Here is a 20,731-nt window from a genome sequence, read left to right as displayed (position 1 = left end):
TCTTTGATTACTAATGATTTTAATTTTTAATAATTCTCTTAACTTGCCTGTTTGGGTTACCACTTTTATAAGTTTAAGTTTTCTCTTGATAAACTGTCCATCCTTCTATGGGATCTGCTACCTTTTCCTTGCCTTGCATTTAATTTGCTGTTCTTTTTCTAAGGTGAAAGTTTGAGTTATAATGTTAGATTTTTTTTTCTAATATATGCATTCAATGTCATAAATATCCCTCTAAGCACTTTTACTGCATCCCTCAAATTTTGAAAATTTGAGTTTTCATTTTCATTTAGTTCCAAATATTTTTTGGTTTCTCTTGAGATTTCTTTTTCAGCCCATATGTTATTTGGAAGTATGTTGTTTAGTCTCCAAGTATTTGGAGGATTTTCCAGCTATCTTTCTGTTTAATTCCATTGTAGACTGAGAGCATACATTGTAATATTTCTGTTCTTTTGAATTAGTTAGGGTGCAGGTTGTGGCCCAGAATGTGGTCTACCTTGCTGAGTGGTGCATGTGAGGAATGTGTATTATGCTGTTTTGAATGAAGTAGTCTATAGATGTCAATTATATCCTGTTGATTGATGGTGCTGTTGAGTTCATCAAATCCTTACTGATTTTCTGACTGTTGGATCAGTCCATTTTCAACAAAGGGGTATTGAAGTCTCCAACTAAAATAGTGAATTCATCTATTTCTCCTTGCAGTTCTATCAGTTTTTGCCTCATGTATTTTAATGTTCTGTTGTTAGGGACATACACATTAAAGATTATGTCTTCCTGGAGAATCAACCCCTTTGTCATGATGTAATGCCCCTCTTATCCCTGTTTAATTTGCTTGCTCTGAAGTCTGCTCTGTCTGAATATAGCTACTCCAGCTTTCTTTGATTAGTGTTAGCATGGTATATCTTTCTTATCCTTCTCCATCTATTTACTTTTAGTCTATATGGATCTTTATATTTAAAGTGGGTATATTGTAGACAACAATATACTTGAGTCTTTTTTTTTTTTTGAGATACAGTCTTGCTCTGTCACCCAGGCTAGAGTGCTAGGGTGCAGTGGCTCAATCACAGCTCACTGCAGCCCTGACCTCCTAGGCTCAAGAAATCCTCCCATCTCAACCACTCAAATAGTTGGATCTACAGGCACCCACCACCATGCCCATCTGATTTTTATTTGCTTTTTTGTGACAGAGTCTCACGCTGTTAACCAGGCTGGAGTGCAGTGGCATGATCTCAGATCACTGTAACCTCTACCTCCCAGGCTCAAGCAATTCTCATACCTCACCCTCTGAGTCCCTGGGATTACAGGCGCCCACCACTATGCCTGGCTAATTTTTTGTATTTTTAGTAGAAATGGGGTTTCACCATGTTGATCAGGCTGGTCTCAAACTCCTGATCTCAAATGATTCACTCACCTCAGCCTACCAAAGTGCTGGGATTACAGGCATGAGCCACCACACCCAGCCCCAGATAATTTTTAAATTTTTTGTAGAGACAGGGTTTACCATGTTTCCTAGGTTGCTCTCAAACTCCTGAGCTCAAGCAACCTGCCTTCCCTCAGCCTCCCAAAGGATTACAGGTATGAGCCACCATGTCTGGCCCAGATGTAATTTTTATCTATGCTTCTCTATATGTAAGCTGTTATTTTGCTCTGGTCTCTTTCAATTTTTTTTCTTAATCTATGATTTTCTGCAGTTTGAATATGATATGCCTAGTATAGGTTTTTGACATTTATTCAGCTTGGTGTTCTCTGAGCTTCCTGGATCTGTATGTTAGTATCTGACATTAATTAGAAGAAATTCTCAGTCATTATTGCTTCAAATATTTCTGTTCCTTCTTATTCTTCTTCTGATACTCTCATTACATGTATGTTACATCATTTTCAGTTGTCCCACAGTTCTTGGATATCCTGTTCCATTGTTTTGTCTTGTGTTTTCTGTGTTTTGTCTTGTGTTTTTCTTGTGTTTTGGGGTTGTTTCACTCCTTAGGTAGGACAGGAAGGCTAGAGGGAACTGGATTTGGGTATTTCCCTTATCTTGGTTGGTCAGGCTCTGGTGAAATAATTTCTCCTGAGGGAAGGCCTTGTCAAGAAGATCAGAACCCTCTAGCTATTTCAAATGGTTACATTTCCTCTCCCCCTTGCCAGAAGCTAAAGATTTTTCTCTGATATTCACTGTGAGAACCTCATAGAGCTCTGGGGGTTACAATCACAAAAATGTGGGTCTCTGCTAAGATTGGGATCCTGCTGAAGCTTTCAACTGTCAGATTTGTCCACAACGAGGCCTCCAGCAATTCATCAATTACAGGTCAGGTTTTCTTATCCTAGTACTGGTTCCCAGGGAGGTTTCCGCTCGTGATTTTCTGTTCCAGTAAGTTGGAAGTATCCATCTGCCTTCAACTTGGGAGGTAATGATTTTCCCCATGACCTAATTCTTTGATGGATCTAAGAAGAGTTGTTGATTTTCGTTTGTTCAGCTTTTTAATTGTTAGGACAGAGTGATGACTTCTAAGCTTCTTACTTGTTGGATGGGAAACCAGGAATACCCCTTTTGCTTATTGGTTTGCATGAGTTACAGTTGGCCATCCATATCCACAGGTCCCAGATCCTCAGATTCAACCAACCATGGATTGAAAATATTTTTTAATAAATAAAAATGAAGAAAATAGCAATACAACATTTAGGCCAGGCACAATGGCTCACATCTGTAATCCCCACACTTTGGAAGTCTGAGGCGGGAGGATCGCTTGAGAACAGAAGTTTGAAACCAGCCTTGGCAACACGGTGAGGCCTTGTCTCTACAAAAAATTAAAAAATGAGTTTGGTGTCAGGGTGTGTGCCTGTAGACCTGGCTACTCAAGAAGCTAATGTGGGAAGATCGATTGACCCCAGGAGGTGGAGGCTACAGTGAGCTGTGATTGCACCACTGCACTTAGGCCCAGGCAACAGAGTGAGACCTTGTCTCAACAACAATACAATGATTTTTTAAGAATACAGTATAACAACTATTTCCATAGCATTTACATTGTATTAGATACTATGAGCAATCTAGAGATGATTTAAAGTATCCAGGACTTGTGCACAAGTTTTGTGCAAATACTATGCCATTTTTAATAAGGGACTTGAGCAGTCTTGGATTTTGGTATCCAAGGGGGAGCCTAGAACCTATCCCCAATGTATATGGAGAGATGAGAGTGATAGCAACAGGTGGCAGCCTAGGCAAATAGGGGCAGGTCCCCAGCGAAACCCCACCTTCAAGCCAAAAACAGCTTGAAGGCTGAAAGACCAGACTGCTGGTCCTGGATGAAACCACAACCCAGAGTGAGAACTTCTGTTCTTTCTGCTTCCGTTTCCCGACTGATTCTTTCTGAATGCCTATTAACCAATAGAATGTTGCTTTCTCCAATACTACCTGTGGCCTGCCTCTCCCCCATTCTGAGCTTGTAAAAAGCCCTGGACTCAGCCATATTATGGGCACTTTCCAGCTTTCAGGTAGGGGGACAACCCTTGCATCCCCTCTCCGCTGAAAGCTGTTTCATCACTCAATAAAACTCCCTGCCTTGCTCATTCTTTGATTGTCAGTGCATCCTCATTCTTCTTGGGCACAGGACAAGAACTCAGGAACAGGTGCTCAAGCCATACTCAGCTTGGGTGGGCCAAGTGGGCAGGCCATCTCCTGCAACAGGTAGCATGGTCAAGCGAGGCCTGCGTGTGGCATTGCTGGCTGGTGGTTCCTGGCTTGCAAAGAGACTGAGAATAAAAGCCTGTGTCAATGGTACTTGCATATTCTATCTATTAATCCCTTATCATTTTTAGATTTACAGATATCTTCACCTATTCTGTCACCTATTGTCCATAGTATCCTCTTTTGTACAGAAATACTTAATTTGGATGTCATCAAACTAATGCATTTTTTGCCTTTTGGTTTGTGCTTTGAAGTTTTGTTTAATGAGTCCCTCTCCCAACCCAAGTTTCAAAGATAGTCTCTTACATTTTCATCTATCAACTTTGGTTTTATTTCTCACCTTAAAGTTTTACATCACTTAGTGTTTTACATCATACAGCAACAATCATCAACACAGAAGAACCTGCTGTGACCAAATGTGTGTGGGTTTCCCCCACCACCAAGCAGCAGACACCTAGCTGGTGTCTTCCAATTCATTTCTGATACTATCTACCCAGAGATAGTGTCAGATCCCACAGGTTGAGGGCTCAGTCCCTAAAACTTCTCCCTCCTTCCCCGCAGCCACAACTCCAGGCCTCAGAACTTCGGACCAACCGACTTCAAGTTGGGGTTCCCATGCCTGTCTCTTTACGCTTGATTAATTTGCTAGAGCAGCTCACGGAACTCAGGGAAACACATTTACCAGTTTACTAAGGAAGATATTTTAAAGGATACAAATAAACAGCCAGATAAAGAGACTTCTAGCGAGTTCTGGAAGGGTCTCCAGCACAGGAGCTTCTGTCCCCATGGAGTTGGGGTACACCACCCTCCAGGCCCGCAAATGAGTTCCTCCTGTCAGCCTGCATGTGTTCAGCTATCTGGATCTCTCTGAACCCAGTCCTCTTGGATTTTTATGGAAGCATTCTTGCCCTTCAGGGTATGAGGTGGAATCCTCTCAGGGAGGATCTTAAGACCCACAATCAGAAAGGTGGGGGTAGATTAGATGTCTGCCTTGGAGCAGGTGAAAGGAGGGCAGAAGAGAGATTCTGTTTCCTGAGGCCTCACACGCTGAACATTATAACAAGACTGTAACAAGGGCTATGGGAGTTAGGAGCCAAGACTGTAACAAGGGCTATGGGAGTTAGGAGCCAAGACTGTGACAAGGGCTATGGGAGTTAGGAGCCAAGACTGTAACAAGGGCTATGGGAGTTAGGAGCCAATATATGGATGAAAACCAATATATATATCAGAACACCACACGGTGTATTCCTTTCCCTTTGGTGTAAGGCAGGGATTCTGAATTTTTTCCCCCATATAGTGAACGAGTTTAATCTGCTTTCTTCATTGATTTGTGATGCCCCCAACCTGTATACTAATGGTCTGACTTTCAGTTTTCTATTCCATTCCATGGTCTATTGGTCTGTTTTGGTGCCAAAACAATGTTGTTTGGTTTGGTTTGGTTTGACATAGCTTTGTAGTGTACTTAATATCTGGTAGGATAAATTCCAGCTCTTTATTTTTTTGAGGTTGACTTAGTCCTGTTTGTCAACACAAATTTGAGAGTGAGTTTATCAAGTTCCTGGAAAATAGAGCTGGAATTTTTATTGGGATTTCATTGAATGTATAGATTAATTCATAAAGATCTGATTTCTATATAATATTCAATCATGTCATCCAAGAACCTAAAATTTATCTCCATTTAGTCAGGTTATTTTCTACATCCTTTTTAGAGTTTTAATGTTTTCTCCATAGATATTTTTAATTAAGTTCATTACTAGATTTTTTTATACTTTGTTGCTGCTATTGTGACTAGATGTTGGTTGTTTGGGGTGAAGACAAATGTTAAGGATTTATTTTTGGTCAGTCTTCTATCTACTAAATTACTGAATTATCTTAATTTTAAAAGTCTATGCTGATTCTCTTTGCTTTTCAAGACAAATGAAAATATCTTCACATAGTGATAGTTTTATCTCTTCTCATCTTGTATGTCTTATATTTTTCTTCGCTCATAGCTTTGTCTAGAACTTCTATTATTATATAGTTGATATCTGTACAGTTGGATGCCTTATTTTGTTCCAGATCTCAAAGTGAATGCTCATTAATCGTAGTGTTTGCTTTAAGTTTTTGCTATATAACCGGTTTTTTTTGAGACAGGGTCTTGCTGTGTCTCCCAGGCTGGAGTGAAGTGGTGCAATAATGGCTCACTGCAACCTCGACCTCCGAGGCTCAATCCATCCTCCCACCTCAGCCTCCTAAGTAGTTAGTACTATAGGCATGTGCCACCACCCCTGGCTAATTTTTGTATTTTTGATAGAAATGGGGTCTCATTATGTTGCCCAAGCTAATCTCAAACTCCTGGGCTCAAGCAATCCTCCTGCCTTGGCCTCCCACAGTGCTGGGGCTACAGGTGTGAGCCACTGCACCTGGCCCTATATAACCTTTACCAAATTAAAGATATCTTTCCTATTTCCAGTTTGCTAAGTTTTTTTTTTTTTCATTTTCATAAGTCCAAGGAAGTCATATGCTGAGTTACTCACAAATTAAAAAATAGGTGAAAAACTTTATCAATATGCTACTTTTTCTTTACCATTTGAGATACTCATGTGATTTTTTTCATGTGATTTTTGTCCTTTATTAAAGTGGGGTGACTTTCAATGTTGAGCTGGAATTCCTGGGATAAACCTACTTTCAAAAAACATTTAACTAGATTAGTTGATATTTTATTTAAGTTTTTTTTTTTTTTTTTTAAACAGAGTCTCACTCTGTTGCCCAGGCTGGAGTGCAGTGGAGCAATCTCGGCTCACTGCAACTTCTGTCTCCTGGGCTCAAGTATTTCTCCCGCCTCAGCCTCCCAAGTAGCTGGTATTACAGGTGCATGCCACCATGCCCAGCTAATTTTTTGTATTTTTAGTAGAGACAGGGTTTCACCATGTTGGCCAGGCTGGTCTTGAACTCCCGACCTCAAGTGATCTGCCTGCCTCGGCCTCCCAAAGTGCTGGGATTACAGGTGTAAGCCACCGTGCCTGGCCAGGATTTTTATACATGCATTCACAGCTGAAATGAACTTGATATATTTATTTATTGCTTTGTCCTCACCGATTTTGGAATCAAGATTATACTGGTTTCATCAAATGATCTGGGCAATTTCTGTAACAACTTATATAAGATAGAAATTAACTGTTCCTTGAAAGTTTGGTACAACTCCAGAAACCTACAGGCTTTTCATTACCATGAATCCCTCCAGCTCCCCAAAAAGAGTTTTCTACTGTTTACCACATTTTGAAAGATTTGGTTTAAATTCATATATACAGTTTTTCTTTCCCCAGGTAACTGCATGCTGTAGAGAAAGTACCCACAGCCCTGCAGAATGGTGCCATGAATGGTGCCATGACAACTCAAAGTCATCACCCTCAACTGGACAGTCAACTCTTTTATTGTCCTCAAGTTAAAGGGTTGCACCTCTATCCTCAAGTCCCCTTCTCGGGCTCACCTATTACCTTTGGGATAGATGACCCAGCCTCCTACTTGACTGAGAAAAGGTGGCCCCTAGGGACTAGCCTCTTGAATTCACCTACCTCCTTACAATGACTCTGTCGACACCCAATCACACCTCTTTCCACCAGTCTCCAAACATGAGGTATCTCTTCTTAAATCCAAGACAATCTCTGTAAAGCTGCTCCACATCCCTTCCCTTTCTCCCATGGACTTTGCCTGTTTTGACATCCCTTCTCTGCCCCGAAGTTTAAACTCTACCTCGCTATATGGGGCTTGGGGGGCTTATCTTCCTCAGTTCAGCAACAGACCCAAATCTCACCCATCCCCCCAAAAAAATCACTCCTTTGTGTGCCGTGAGGCAGACATTCTCACGCACTGCAGGTGGGAGTGTAAACTGGCAAGATCTTTCTGGGAAGCAATTTGGTAACCTGAGTCAAAAGCCTGAAAAATATCTGCACCCTTTGTCCCAGTAATCCTACCTCTAAAAATTCATCTAAGGAAATAATCAGAAATGCTGACAAAGGTAGATGTTTAAAGATGTTAATCTCTCTGTTATTTTAACAGCAAAAATTGGAAACATTCTAAAGGATTAACAATAGGGGATAACTTAAATAAATTGTACTTACATGTAATAAAATACCGTACCATCACTAAAAATACAATTTTAAAAGAAGAACTGAATGGGAAACCGTTCATGAAGCAATGCTGGATGTGAAGGCAGCAGCACAGAAGTGGTAGATACAGTCTGGTGCTGATTTTGTTGCACATACAAATAGCTAACACTTCTGGAATGTTAACTATTACATACGTTCTCTCGCTCAATCCTCACAACATTCCTGTACAGTTAATACTGTTATTCACATTTTGTACAGAAAGAAACCAACCAGAAAGAAAAATACCAATATCTGGGAGGAGGTACTGATGAATTTTATTTTCTTCATTCTCTTTATTCTCCAGTGTTTACATTTTAATTTTTTATTTTGTAGAGATGGGGTTTTGACATGTTGCCCAGGCTGGTCTCAAATTCCTGGACTCAAGGGATCCTCCCACCTCGGCCTCCCAAAGTGCTAGGATTACAGGCATGAGCCACCGCACCCAGCCCGTATTTTCCAATTATTTAAAGAGGAAGTATTATTATCATTTTGTCAAACAGAAGTCCTGAATCATTGTTCCTCTTTCTGATTTATATACGCTAGTAGTGAATATTTTGAACAATACAGATAAAACGCAATTTCCATTACTGCTACTTTAACTGCCACAGACGGCCACTGTGGACAGTTTGGCTTTAGTATTTCTATTTTCCTCTAAAATGTGTAGGTGGACATAAGCACTTTAAAAAGCAAACATGCCGGGCGCGGTGGCTCACGCCTGTAATCCCAACACTGTGGGAGGCCAAGGTGGGCAGATCACAAGGTCAGCAGATCAAGACCAGCCTGATCAACATGGTGAAATCCCTTCTCTACTAAAAATACAAAAATTAGCCGGGCGTGGTGGCGGGCGCCTGTAATCCCAGCTACTTGGGAGGCTGAAGCAAGAGAATCGCTTGAACCCGGAAGGCAGTGGTTGCAATGAGCCGAGATCGTGCCACAGCTCTCCAGTCTGGGTGACAGAGCTAGACTCTGTCTCAATAAATAAATAAATAAACAACAAACAACAACAAAAAGAACTCTACAATTTGAGTCCAAAAGCGGCTGCATTTTGATGTCCAGCGGTGGCCGTCCTGCGGGAGAGGATGTGCGGCGCCCCTTTCGGCTGGAGCGACCAGTTCACTTACGCCAGGCAAGGAGCCATCTCTGTGCCACCCCACCCCAAAAGCTCCGGGTCTGGGCCTAGGAGAACTGAGTTCCTGTCCTAATTCTGCCATTTACTAGTTCTGCTAATCAACTTTTTTCTTTGGGAGCCCGTTTGCCCATCTTTCAGAAGAGGCAACAGTTCCTGTCTTGCCCACTTTAAGGAAACGCTGTGACGTTCTAAGGGGCTGATGGGTGTGACTGGTTAAACCCCGCACCCAAGACAGTGGTCTTGGGCTCTCGTCCCTCCTCCCCATTTCCCGCTGCCTCAGAAATCCTTCGAGATTTAAGTAGAGAGGCCAGCGACCGTGAGAGGGGCAGGGACCTTGTGCCCTGCACAGCGCTAGAGACCCGAAGCTCCAGCCTGGCCTTCCAGCCCTCCCGCCCACTCAAGAGTCCTGAGGCGCGCCCTGCGGTGTGGAAGGACTCGCCGCGCGCGGACGCGTAAGGAAAGCGCCTGGAGTGCAGCGAAGGAAGAAGGGAAGCGCCGGGGCTCTGGAAAGCAGGCTGCGTGGCGTCCACTTCCAACGCACGTTTTAAAGGCACCGTGGGCGCGAGCGGGCGCAGAGGCTGGGGCCCTCCTCCGCGGAGCCGCCGCCCTCTGGTGGCGGCGTGCAAAACTTACAGCAGCTCGCTCTGCCCGGACTCCCCGCTCAGGGGTTGAGGGATTGGGTTGCCACTCACACATATTCTAAGCTAGGGGCCCTTAGGGAGCTCCCAACTGAGACCTGAAACCGGCCCAAAGGGGAAGCCTGACTTTGGGGAGCCAGGACTGGGACCTGGGACTCCGGCTGCGCCCCCGATTGACGCTTACAACAACACAATTATGGTCATTGTGAACGCAAAAGGCCCCAGACAGTTAAGATTTCATTCAGGGTCATTGCAATAGGGAGAACGTTCATTAATGAGGAGCATCTCGAAGGGGACTGGGGTTTTAGAGAGGTAGGTAAACAAAGGCGTCATCGGCGAGTCTTACGGAATAGTAAGAAAGGGTGAGGATCCGTCTTTCCTCGGGATGCTAGCTTAAGGTGGTCCTTTGTGGCTAGCTCTTTCCTCGGAACTTAAAGAGGTTGGAGAACTTTACTGTCGCTGCCTTCTGGCGGCACAGGGCTCAGATAAAGTTCAACATTGTCATAGTAAACGGTGCCTGATGCAGGACAGCCATTTAAGAGATGAGGGAAGTGAGACCCAGACCACCCAACTGTGAATTTTTGTGGCTGAAGCAAGATTCCAACCTGCAGACACCAAGACAGCAAAAAGTCCCCAACGTGAAGTGCAGAGTTCCCTGGGAGAGTAAGATCAGAAACTCAGGATGACCTCGGCCAACAGCGGAAATGACCTCCTCCAAGACACAGAATCAACCTACGTCTCCATCAACAGACGATCAGATAAATAAAATATGGTCCGTATACCCAGTGGAATCGTGTTCAGACACAAAAATGAATGAAATCGTGTCTTCTGCCGCAATATGGATGGAACTGGACGTCATTTTCTTAGGTGAAACAAGTCAGACACAGAAAGACAAATACTCATGTTCTCACTTACAAGTGGGAACTGAATAATGTATACACGTGGGTGTGAGTATGGAATAATAGTGGACGCAGAGAAGGGGATGGGGGGATGGATGATGAGAATTCAGTTAATGGGTACAACGTATGTTATTTGGGTGATGGATACCCTAAAAGCCTGACATCACCACTATGAATTCTGTGCATGTAACAAAATTACACTTGTATCCCATAAATTTATACAAATTTAAAATAAATAAAAAGAAATTACCTGCTCCACAGCTTCTGGTTTGATAGAATGTATCAGAGAAGCATTGAAATTACCCAGATTACCCCAGGTATAGGGTGAGGGGGCTATGAAGTTACAGTGAAGACCCCCTAGTCAAGCCTCAGGAAGGGCCAGAAATGGGACAGGTCTGGGACTCACCTACTGTCTGTCTCTCTTTCAGCCAGTCAGTCGATCTATCTCTGTCTCCAGGATACCCACTGTTATCTCTTCCACCAATCTCCATTCCCCCAACTTCCACTGACATCTGGCCTCCTACAACCACCCTGGCCCCTGAGTCTACTCAATCTTCCAGCACAGAGTCCACTTTTTTTTTTTTTTTTTTTAAGATAGAGTCTCACTCTGTTCCCCAGGCTGGAGTGTAGTGGCACAATCTCGGCTCACTGCAACCTCCACCTCCCGGGTTCAAGCAATTCTCCTGCCTCAGTCTCCCGAGTAGCTGGGACTATAAGCACATGCCTCCATGCCTCCCCAATTTTTGTATTTTTAGGAAAGATGGGTTTTCCCCATATTGGCCAGATTGGTCTTGAACTCCTGACCTCAAGTGATCCACCTGCCTCAGCCTCCCAAAGTGCTGGGATTACAGGTGTGAGCTACTGCGCCCAGCCACAGAGCCAGCTTGTAACTGCAGCTTCCCACTGTGTCTTTTAAGATCCCTCTCGGCCGGGCGCGGTGGCTCAAGCCTGTAATCCCAGCACTTTGGGAGGCTGAGAGGGGCGGATCACGAGGTCAGGAGATCGAGACCATCCTGGCTAACACAATGAAACCCCGTCTCCACTAAAAATACAAAAAAATTAGCCGGGCGTGGTGGCGGCGCCTGTAGTCCCAGCTACTCGGGAGGCTGAGGCAGGAGAATGGCGGGAACCCAGGAGGCGGAGCTTGCAGTGAGCCGAGATCGCCCCACTGCACTCCAGCCTGGGCGACAGAGCGAGACTCCGCCTCAAAAAAAAAAAAAAAGATCCCTCTCAAAAGAGCTCATGCCTTCACGCCAGGGCACGAGTCAGCGGCTACAGCCAGCCTATTGCCTCCTGGCCTCTGGGTCCTGGGTTGTGTGGGGTGGGAGGAGTGGGCTTTCATAATCTGCTTCTCACAGGGGATGGGGGCAGGACAACTGCCCATAGAAGTGTCAGGAGCGGCTGCATCAAGGTGGTCCGAGGCTAAATTTTGGGAGGCAAGACTAGACATGTCATCATCTCCAAGCACTTAAGCCCACTCATGGGTCTTGAGTTGCTTCTTCAGGAAGGTGTAAACTGAAGAGGGTGGTCTGAATGGCTCGAGAAGCAGCAGTTAGAGTGACAAGCCTAGATAGCAGCCTCAGCAGTGTCCCTGGCCTGGCCCATGGACCCAGTTGTCCAGCTTCCTTGTCAACCATCTTCTTTCTTGGCATAAGTGTTCATGTCCTAGGCCAACAGTAGGCAGACTGCAGGCTGCAAAGCTAAATCTGGTCCCTTACCACTGGTTTCTGCTTGGTCTGAGAGCTAAGAATGGCTTTTATATTCCTAAACAACTGGAAAAAGTTGAAAGAAGAGTAATATATTGGCCAGGCATGGTGGCTCACACCTGTAATTCCAGCACTTTGGGAGGCCGAGGCAGGCGGATCACCTGAGGTCAGTAGTTCAAGACCAGCCTGGCCAACATGGTGAAACCTTGTCTCTACTAAAAATACAAAAATTAGCTGGGCATGGTGTTGTGTGCCTGTAATCCCAGCTATTCAGGAGGCTGAGGCAGGAGAATCACTTGAACTCAGGAGGCAGAGGTTGCAGTGAGCCAAGATGACGCCACTGCACTCCAGCCTGGGCAACAGAGCAAGACTCCCGTCTCAAAAAAAAAAAAGAGTAGTATGTCAGGACACATGAAAATTGTATGAAATTCAAATTTCAATGTTTCTAAGTAAAGTTTTATTGGAACACAGCTATGCTCATGTATTTATGTGCTGTCTTTGGCTGTTTTCACACTGCAGTAGTAGAGTTGAATGGTTTCAACAGAGACTGCAAAGTCTACAATATTTACTGTCTGGACCTTAACAGAAACAGTTTTTTGACCCTTGGGCAGTCCTTGCTTGATGCCTCTAGCTATAGATCCTCGCTGGGCCTGTGGCCTGCTCCAAGAGGCCAGGTGTCAATGCAGGTGGCTTTTCTCCGGGGAAAGGAGACACTGGCAGTAATGATGTGAAAGGCTGACCCAATGAGCAGTGACATTTCTCACGGGAAATGAGTCGGTTGACTTCCTGATCTATAGGTTAGCCTCTCTTAGTTTAAAGGTCCCTCTCCTGAGTCTGAGGAACTCAGGGGCTGTGTCAGCAGGGATCTTTGGTTACAGGTGACAGAAACCCAATTTGGACAATCTAAAGGAAACAAGAAATGTGTTAAGGCGGCCCTGGCATGTGTCCTGGAACCCATGCTGAGCATGCGGCGGGACTTTAGAGGTGTGTTGAGTCCTTACTCAGACAGCCTGGTCTGCCTACTCTTGCTGTGCCCTCTGCACACCCACTGCCAAGGCCTTCTGCAGGATGCACCTCTCACCGTCAGGCCCTGGGGAGAGACCATCTGACCCACGTTCAAACATCCTGGAAAAAGGAGGCTCTGTTGGCATGTTCAGGTACCCACCCCTAGCAATGCACTGTGCCCGCCCACCTTCCCACCGAACAAAACGGCTTCTGGTAACCAGGGCAGCAGCAGAAGGGGGGACAGTGGAGGCAGGTGAACCGCAGAGCTGGAGTGAGTGTGCTGATGGTGCTTCTCGGAGGTTTCTTTCCCCTCTCTGCTCAAGCCCTTCTTCTGCCCTCAATGCCCTTTCCCAACCCTCACCCCTTTACTAGGCTGGCTCTTCCCATCTTTTAAGACTCAAGTGGGCTTCTGCCTCCTTCTGGAAGCACCTCCTCACCCTCCCCACCCCAGCCAGGGCCCCTCCTTTGGCCAACTCCCATCCCTGGCTGCTCACCCTGGCTCCTGAGTTACTTGAAGACTCAGACCACGTTTTATCCTCAGGGCCTGGAACACAGAGGAGGCTCAGTGAATGTTTCATGGATGAATTGATTCTGAGGGCTTGGATCCAGTAGGGGGGACAATTCTTCAGGAGGAGATCCTCAGGACTTCCTCTCCAACATTTCTCACATGACACACAGTAGCAGAGGGGTTAAAAGCCCATGTCTCAGTCTCCGTTCCACCATATACTAGTTGGGCAAGTCACTTAACCTAAGTTTCCTAACCTTAGTTTTCCTCATCTATAAAATGGGCATACTATTTTTTTTTTTTTTTTTTTTGAGACGGAGTCTCGCTCTGTCGCCCAGCCTGGAGTGCAGTGGTGTGATCACAACTTACTTCAAACTCTACCTCCTGGGCTCAAAGGATCCTCCTGCCTCAGCCTCCCCAGCAGCTGCGATTATAGGAGTGCATGCCACCATGCCCGGCTAATTTTTTTTATTTTTTGTAGAGATGAGGTCTCACCATGTTGCCAGGCTGGTCTCATGGTGCAATCCTCCCACCCCAGCCTTCCAAAGTGCTGGGTTTACAGTCGTGAGCCACTGCACCTAGCCAATGGGAATACCATCTACCACTATCTACTTCAAAGGGCTGTTGTAAAGGTTAAATGAGATACTGCCTGACACAATTCCTGGGACACTACAACTACTGATTTATTATGATTATATTAATCATCATATGTTCCCTCACTTTCCAGCAGCACTCCCACTGACCCCAGTGACATACAGAGACCAGGAAGCCCCTCCCAGCCCTTCAAGAACCATAAAACAATTACTAATCCCTCAATAAAACAGAGGCTTAGAGTTTAGCTTCACTGGATTTCTCTACCAAGGTTGCATCAGCCTGTATTTTTTAATTTTTGGAAAATATAATGAAGAAAAATATTAAACAGTTCAACACATTCTGTTATATATCTTTGAGTTTTTTTCTTATTAATATTAAATGTAGTTCTAACCACACTCTATCTGCATATGTGCATTCTACTGTCCATCAGTATCATTAAATCATGGCTGTTACACTGTCATAGATAGTGTTGAATACATCATTTCAACTTTTCAGGAAAGGAATGTTAAAGGATAATTTCATAAAAGATGATGATTCTCATGCAGATATAAAACGTACATGTGTTCTGGATTTCATCTAACGCATTATTAATGAGGGGACCAGTAGGCGCCTACAACCAGTTCTAATGAGATGCAAAGAACAGACACACGTATAGATGGGGAAGACTGAAATGCCTATGCAAATGGAGACAAAACTGGCTTCTTCCACAGTGGGGGAGGCCAGTGCATTGAGCATCCACTGGCTTCAAGCGATCCTCTCACCTTGCCCTCCCAAAGTGCTGGGATTACAGGCATGAAGCATCATGCCTGGCCTTATGATTTTTTTTTTTTTTTTTTTTTTTTTTTGAGACAGAGTCTCACTCTGTTGCCCAGGCTGGAGTGAAATGACGTGATCTCGGCTCACTGCAACCTCCACCTGCTGGGTTCAAGCAATTCTTCTGCCTCAGCCTCCCCAGTAGCTGGGACTACAGGCATGTGCCATTCCTACACCCCTACCACCCCCCAGCTAATTTTTATATTTTTAGTAGAGACTGACCTCAGGTGATCCACCAGCCTCGGCCTCCCAAAGTGCTGGGATTACAGGGGTGAGCTACCACACCTGGCTATGAATTTTAAAATAAGAAAGAAGACAACCGTTTTACTTACTGCACATTGAGACTCATAGACACTTTCAGGTATCTACTCATGCAATCTTCCTGAAAGAGTTACTCAAATACACTCTGCAACTGCCTAAAACATAAGTTGAAAATCAAGAATTTAAGAAAATACAGTATGGCTGATGGTCTTTTTTCAAAGACGACCGTATCAGCATATACATATGTATGTATGTACATGTGTATACATGCACACACGTGTGTACATATGTGGGCACCTCCACGTGTTTGTCTTACAAAGTGATCTTGACACACTTCCATGGAACTTGGGCAGAACTTTGTAACTGTCCCAACCAACAGGATGCAGCAGAAGTGACACTGAATGATTTCTGAGGCTAGGTCATAAAAGACAATGGCTTCCACCTGGCTCGCTCTCTCTGGATGCTTGCCCTTGGAACTCAGCTGCTATGTTGTGAGGGAGGCCAGGCACACCAGAGGCCATGTGTGGGTGTTCTGGTCAATAGCCCCAGCCAGGCCTTCCGCTGAGTGACAGCCAGCACCACCTGCAGGTAAGCAAGCCTTCAGATGATTCTAGCCAAGCTGGAGGCTCAACTTTGGAGTTTTACTGCTGAGGCCTCAGACATTTCACGTCTCCTTTGGAGGAGAGATAAGCCATCCCTGTTATACCTTGTCTAAACTGTAATGCACAGAAAGAGCAAGAGGTAACAAATGATTATTGTGTTAAGCATTAAGCTTTGGGATAATTTATTTTTATTTTTATTTTATTTATTTTATTTATGTTTTTTGAGACAGAGTCTCACTCTGTCACCCTGGCTGGAGTGCAGTGGTGCGGTCTCGGCTCAGTGCAACCTCTGCTTCCCGCGTTCAAGTAATTCTCCTGTTTCAGCCTCCCGAGTAGCTGGGATTACAGGCACGTGCCACCACACCCAGCTAATTTTTGTATTTTTAGTAGAGGCAGGGTTTCACCATGTTGGCCAGGCTGGTCTTGAACTCCTGATCTCAGGTGATCCGCCCACCTTGACCTACCAAAGTGCTGGGATTACAGGCGTGAGCTGCTGAACCTGGTCTATTTTATTTTTTGAGACAGTCTCATTCTGTCACCCAGTGGCACAATCTTGGCTCATTGCAACCTCTGCTTTCTGGGTTCAAGCAATTCTCCTGCCTCAGTCTCCCAAGTAGCTGGGACTACAGGCATACACCACCTTGCCTGGATAATTTTTGTGTTTTCAGTAGAGGCGGGGTTTCGCCATGTTGACCAGGCTGGTCTCGAACTCCTGGCCTGAAGTGCTTGGCCTGCCTCGGCCTTTCCTAAAGTGCTGGGATTACAGGCATGAGCCATTGCACCCAGCCACTGTTTGGGGATAATTTGTTGTGCAGCCATAGTAAGTGGAGCCTGCAGGAAATGTGGAAACCATGTAAATATAGAGAATCAAATAAATAATTATAAACATGACTGGCTGGGCACGGTGGCCCACGCTGTAATCCCAGCATTTTGGGAGGCCAAGGTGGGTGGATCATGAGGTCAGGAGATCGGGACCATCCTGGCTAACACAGTGAAACCCTGTCTCTACTAAAAAACACACAAAAAATTACCCGGGCGTGATGGCGGGGGCCCGTAGTCCCAGCTACTCCAGAGGCTGAGGCAGGAGAATGGAGTGAAACAGGAGGTGGAATTTGCAGTGAGCCGAGTTCGTGCCACTGCACTCCAGCCTGGGTGACACAGCAAGACTCTGTCTCAAAAAAAAAAAAAAAAAAAAGGCCAAAATTTGAATCCCAAATTTAAAACCAATTTTTGCAAAAAGAAGACCTATGTCATTTTTAAAAAGAGAGGTGTGATCACCTAGGCGCTAATGAAGAGATATGGAAGGAGGGCCTGAGAAACTTCTCACTTTCTATTGGAAGGGAGGCAAACAAGGTAGATTTAGTTTCAGTCTGATAGAGAAACATGGTGTGTTAGGCTTTTCTTGCATTGCACAAATAAGCACCTGAGACTGGGTAATTTATAAAGAAAAGAGGTTTAAATGGCTCGTGGTTCTATAGGCTGTACAGGAAGCCTGGTGCTAGGCATCTGTTTGGCTTCTCGGAAGGTCTCAGGAAGCTTTTACTCATGGTAGATGGCAAAGGGAGAGCCGGGGTTTCACAGGGCAGAGCACGAGCAAGAGAGAGTGTGGGGAGGCGTCACACTTTACAACAACCAGATCTCACGAGAACTCACTATCTCTGGGAAAGCATCAAGCCAGGAGGGATTTGCCCCCATGACCCAAACACCTCCCACCAGACCCCACCTCTGACACTGGGGATTACATCTCAACATGAGATTTGCAGGGGAAGTCCAAACTATATTACATGGGTTCAAGAAAGTTTTTAAAAATCTTCAAGGTGTTGGCAGAATTAAAACAATAGGCTATATACTTTCCAAATTACAGAAGATAAAAACAAATCATCAGCCAGGCACAGTGGTGCACCTGTACTCCTAGCTACTCAGGAAGCTGAGACTGGAGAATCATTTGAGACCAGGAGTTCAAGTCCAGCCTGGCAATATAGTGAGACCATGACTCTAAGAAATCCATCATCATGCAATCTTGCCTATCACAGAAGGCAAAAACAAAAACAAACATGGAAAAGAGAAGGCATAAACCAAAATAAAAGAAATAAGACCAAACACACCAGAATAAAAATAAATGCACGATACTAAAAGCCAAAGACCCTCAAACTGGGTTAATACAATTTAATTACTACAATGTATTTATATTACTGTCTATCAGATATTGCGAAATAAACCTCCACGCTTTCCATCTGTAGGGTCCCTGCATTAGGCGAGCGTGGCTTCTAGGCCACCTCCTCATCAATCCCGCCCTGCTCCCTCCCTGCTCATAGGTACTGAGTGCCACAGTGTCCCCACAGACTACAGGCAGAGACAGTCTAATGGAAGGGGCGAAGGTGGACAGAAGTGACTGCCTGAGAAAACCATACCTGAGTGTTAGGAGTGTGCTGCCCATTTGCTGGTGAGTGCAGCCCTGTACAGTGGATGAGGGCCTAAGCTTCTCCCTGCAAGTTTCCTGCCTGCAGGTTCTGGGCCACTTTAGAGGGTGAGCTATGCACAGGCCTCCTACCATGTGACTTCACCCAGCCCCACTGGCAGGTCATTAGGGAAAATTCCATCTTGGACTCTGGCCAACAATTTACCACTAAGTTTTCTGAATGGTTCTCAGTTTTTGTCCTTCTCTATGTCTCAAGGAACTTTCGAATTTAAGTTGGAAGATGGCACATCTAGGAAGTTTGGTCTGTGCTCATCTTAACTCTTGAAGTCCTACTATCTGTCCTTTGTAACAGAAGCTTTAAAAAAAAAAGTCTATTAAGGCCAGGTGTGGTGGCTCACACTTATAATCTCAACACGTTGGGAGGCCAAGGTGGGAGGATCACTTGAGGCCAGGAGGTTGATGTTATAGTGAGGTATGATCACACCACTGCACTGCAGCCTAGGCGACAGAGCAAGAACCTGTCTCTATAAATAAATAAATAAGATTTAAAAATCAGGTGCTGTGCTAGGTGCTGGTGACACAGGAGATAGAAGGAAGTTATTTAGGCAGATAGTGAGGGTAAGAGTCCTCGGCAGAAATTCCCTTTTAACAAAAAGCAGCCCCCAAATCATTGCTTCTCTAACAAAGAGCAGCCTGAAAAATCGAGCTGCAAACAGATAAGCAAGCTGGAAGCTTGCACAGGTGAATGCCAGCAGCTGTGCCAATAGAAAAGGGCTACCTGAGGGCCAGGTATGCTCAACATAGAAGCTTCAACTTCCCTTCTGTCACCATGTGTACAGTAAAGGAACAGGCAACATGGTGCCAGCCAGGTAGAAAGTTCATCTGCATAATAAAAGATTAGGGTGGGGGTGGCCAGATTTTTGCACACTATGCAAATAGCATACCTAGTCCTAACCACTTTTTTATGCCTTATGCAAATTGCACACCTGGTCCAACCAATCTTTCATGCCCTATGTAAACAGACACTATGTTCTCAAGCTCATCTATAAAACCCCTGCATTTTACCATGGACTGGAAACCCTTTCAGGACCCCTCTCTGTAGGAGAAAGCTTTTCTCTTTCCTTTGCCTATTTTTTTTTTTTTTTTTTTTGAGACGGAATCTTGCTTTGTTGCCAGACTGGAGTGCAGTGGCACAATCTCGCCTCACTGCAACCTCCGCCTCCCGGGTTTAAGCAATTCTCCTGCCTCAGCCTCCCAAGTAGCTGGCATTACTTGTGCGTGCCACCATGCCCAGCTAATTTTTGTAGTTTTAGTAGAGACGAGATTTCACCATGTTGGCCAGGATGGTCTCGATCTCTTGACCTCATGATTCCCCCACCTCGGCTTCCCAAAGTGCAAGGATTACAGGCGTGAGCTACCACGCTGGGCCTCCTTTTTCTATTAAACCTCTGCTCTTAACCTCACTCCTTGTGTGTCCACGTCCTTGATTTCCCTAGCATGAGACAATGAACCTCGGGTATCATCCCAGACGAATGATGCCACTTCACTGGGAGTACAGCAATGAATAAAGTCTGGCCCCTCACAGGTGGGCTCATGGTCTGGGAGGGGGTAGGGGAAGCAAACAAGTAAACAACTAACTCTAACACAAGGCAGAAGAAAATCAGCACTAAATATAGGCATCTGGGTGGGAAGAACAGGGAGGAGGGAGCAACTAATGAGGGTGAAGGAATGAGAGAAGCCTTTATGGAGGGTTTTCAGGGCCTCACTCTTAGCCCAAAACAGTGAACTATCAATGGAGGCAACAGCCCATGCACCCAAAGTGCTGTAAGCACTTGGAGCCTGGGTCACCCAGGGGTAGCTTGACCCCTCTGAGGGAAAGGGACCCTCAGGGAGGGAGGGAGACTGTGACCCTTGGCAAGGGCATGGGGAGGGGACAGATGACGGATTAGATTGGCCCCAGGGGTTGAAGTGTTGCTACTGATCAGAGGTGTGAGTTGTGGGCACTTTCTCAGTCCCAGGTTGGAGGGGGGCAGGAAAAAGATAAGGGGCCACCAGCCTCAGGAAATGAGGGTGGGGGTCTCAGCTAAAAGGGGAGGAGAGAACCAGCATTGATTGAGTGCCTCAAGTGCCTGGCATCACAGAAGCATTATCTAATGTTTGTAACTGCAAACTTTTTCTTTTCTTTTCTTTTCTTTTTTTCTTTTTGAGATAAAGTCTTGCTCTTATCCCCCAGGCTGGAGTGCAGTGGTGCAGTCTTGGCTCACTGCAGCCTCTGTCTCCCAGGTTCAGATAATTCTCATGCCTCAGCCTCTGGAGTAGCTGGGATTACAGGCGTGCAGCATTACACTGGCTAATTT

General features: G+C 45.2%; 1 long non-coding RNA gene across 1 annotated transcript; it reads right to left on the bottom strand.

Annotated features, from left to right (window-relative positions):
* Window positions 1-1,160: 1,160 nt before the first annotated feature.
* Window positions 1,161-18,467, bottom strand: LOC135971641 (uncharacterized). The gene is made up of 2 exons (XR_010587887.2): window positions 18,367-18,467; window positions 1,161-2,789 (listed from the first exon to the last, which is right to left on the bottom strand). It is a non-coding gene; the product is annotated as an uncharacterized lncRNA (long non-coding RNA).
* Window positions 18,468-20,731: the final 2,264 nt, after the last annotated feature.

The sequence above is a fragment of the Macaca fascicularis genome, chromosome 7, assembly GCF_037993035.2.
Source record: "Macaca fascicularis isolate 582-1 chromosome 7, T2T-MFA8v1.1".
NCBI lineage: Eukaryota > Metazoa > Chordata > Mammalia > Primates > Cercopithecidae > Macaca > Macaca fascicularis.
The sequence above is the reverse complement of the archived record's forward strand: the minus strand, read 5'-3'. Positions and strand labels throughout refer to the sequence as shown.